The sequence below is a fragment of the Motacilla alba genome, chromosome 5 (assembly GCF_015832195.1).
Source record: "Motacilla alba alba isolate MOTALB_02 chromosome 5, Motacilla_alba_V1.0_pri, whole genome shotgun sequence".
Classification (NCBI taxonomy): domain Eukaryota; kingdom Metazoa; phylum Chordata; class Aves; order Passeriformes; family Motacillidae; genus Motacilla; species Motacilla alba.
Window position 1 is genome coordinate 50,666,923 of NC_052020.1, and position 2,660 is coordinate 50,669,582.

A 2,660-nucleotide genomic window follows, 5' to 3' on the forward strand; every position below is an offset into this window, starting at 1 on the left:
GACATGTTCCATGATGTGCATTATGCAAACAAAAGATACATAACTCATTTAAAAAACCCCTATTATGTCAGTCAATTATAAATCATTTCATTAGCTTCCAGCACTGCAGCTTTAGGAAGCTCCATCCATATAATTTGCTGTCTTTTACCTTAATGTATTAACTATTTCCTTTTAAAGACAGTAATGTCTGCCAAATGAAACAACAGAGCATGTTAATTCATATTTAAAGCAGGCATCCAGTTGTCATATTGCAGCACCACTAATTCAAGGCTGAAGACTTCTTTACTACCTGTTATGAATTTTAAATTAAAAAAAAAAACAAACCATGCAGTAAAGAGAAAGAATTACTTACTTGAGAAGGATTCTGCAAGCTCTGTTCTGCTAGTCCACAGACTGAAATGATGGAGCCAGATTTAGAAGTCGCTTATTAGGTGCATGCTGCTTCAACAGTTACAGCTTTTCTTTTTTTTTAACTGAAAGATGGAATCGTTTTCTTTTAATGAAGCCAGCACAGAATATGCTGCCCACGTTGCTATGAGAGACTAAACTTGCAGAGCAAAGTCTGGCAATTTCAAAATAACTTATCGGGGGTCATTCACTCTCAACCTGCCACTGCTTTTCTGTGTAGTCGCAAACTTTGGCAGCATCGAGCAAGATCATGGAATGTCACAAATGCAGGAAATTACCAGTTAGTCATGCACACTTGAGACTGAAAGCGATTGAGGCAGCATTGTTTGTGAATATAGGTATAAAACCAAGTTAAGCCAAAATCTTTCAATTTGGAACATCCACGGAATTCTCTTAAAAGGGAGCAAGGCTCTGATTACAGTCAATCTGCAGTACCTGCTACTCTCCTGGTGCTTGGATGCCATGTCTAGAGCTCCAGCCCTAAGAAAAGAGTGTAGGAACTGCCCCAAAGGGATCACATGAATGTGAAAACTATGTATTTTGTTTTGCCTTTGATATTTTGGGAGAAAAACAATTAAACATCACAATTTTTTTTTGTGTGTACACAAACCAATGCAATTATAAAAATATGTAATTATGGTTATAAAATCATCCATGTGTTTCCATATATTTACTATATAAAACCACACACAGTTTTGGAGTTTCATTGGTGTCAAACCATTACAATTATGAAGAGAGGTAATTATGGTTATAAAATTAGCCATATGTATCTATATTTTTAATATATATAAAACCACTCAGAGTTTTAAAGTTTTAGTGATATCATAATTTAAAATATTTAAATGGCTTTTTTTAGGATCCTGTCTGTGGAAAGACCAACACAAAAGTATATATCATGCTCCAATAGTCTATTATATCTGCAGTATTGCACTGCATACATAAATTTAGCCCTGCATTTTGAAACATATTTTATCTTTTGCCCAAGAATGCTTTAGGATAGAGAGATATCTCTGATCTATTTGTCAGTTGGAAATTCCTCTGAATTAGTAGTAGCCAGGTTTTGGCTGATTTGGTTTGCCCAGAAGACTGGATCTTTTATCTCTGATGTGGTGACAGAGGTGAACTGTGATATTACCCATACTCTGCATCATTATTACCTTGCCAGCCTGAGGTGGGGAAATGGCCAATGTTTAGCCATACCCCATGCCCTGACTTGCAAAACAAACGAATGTGTCAGGGGATTGGGAAGGATAAGAAGTTATTGATGTGCTGCTTTTGTGTTCCTACCATATATCCCAGCCAGAGTAGGCTTGCTTGGAAGCTCCTCCTTACAATTGCTACTTACCAGCTGTCAGGAGATTTGGGTTTATTGCTCCCACTAATTTTTGGTCACTGTACAATGTAAAACAACTTGGCTGTTCAAGGAGGCAGATCTTCACAGCATACTGGGGCAAACTTAACAGTAGCATCTTCCTCTCACTACAAAAAAAAACAGGTCTTGCTTCTTGAAAGGCAATGGTTAGTGCTTCTGGACTGACACTGAATTCAACGCTCAAAAGAAGGTTCTGGAATCTATCACTCATTGCTTCTAACAGCTGGTGCAAGGTGCAGATATAGAGCAGAGGTTTGTAGCTTATGACTTGTTTCTTCAGTAGTAGAGTGGCTCCTGTAACCACAGTGTCTTGTAACTGCATCCCTACTTCTGTACCCATTTGTTTTAACCAATGGTGACATGGAAAATGTCTAGCTTCTCTTTATTCTGTTTGGTTTTGTGGTATTTAGGGGCAGTTTGGTTTAATTTGTTGGTTTGGTTTTTGGCTTTTTTTCCAAAGCAGCTAGGCCATTCCAAAATTCTGGAACAGTTTTTCCATTATAAGATCTTTTGACTAACAAATTCTTCCCCTCAACTCCATTATATCCTAGAAGCAGACTGGTTGAGTTTGAACCAAATGCAAATGTGCAGTGATTATATGTCAGGAGCTCCATGTATGAGGAAGGGAGAAAGGCTGTCGCATTTCTTATGAGAAATGTAACTTTTTTCTCAGTGAGCTGACATGAGAGAAAACATGACTTCATTTGCAGATTTTGCTTTAGCCATTACCATATCTGCAAATGGGAGGTTAGAGAGACAAAATACCAGTCAGCTCTGTGTGCATATTTCCTTTGCCTATGAATCTTCCAGGTTGAAAAATGTTTTTCCAGATGTTAGTGGTCAACTCCAAATTAGCCCAATGGAATTCTAGTTCCAGTTA

General features: G+C 37.6%; 1 protein-coding gene across 7 annotated transcripts in view; it reads right to left on the reverse strand.

The window, feature by feature from the left end:
* The window catches only part of BEGAIN (brain enriched guanylate kinase associated), a 158,818-nt gene extending 158,079 nt beyond the window's left edge, over window positions 1-739 (reverse strand). For 3 of the 7 annotated variants that reach the window (XM_038137986.1, XM_038137987.1, XM_038137985.1), the window contains exon 1: window positions 353-739. The gene's annotated coding sequence lies outside the window, so the exon portion shown is untranslated. The remainder of the gene's footprint in view (window positions 1-352) is intronic. The other 4 variants (XM_038137988.1, XM_038137989.1, XM_038137992.1 and 1 more) reach the window with 3 other exon arrangements.
* Between the last annotated feature and the right edge of the window lie 1,921 nt (window positions 740-2,660).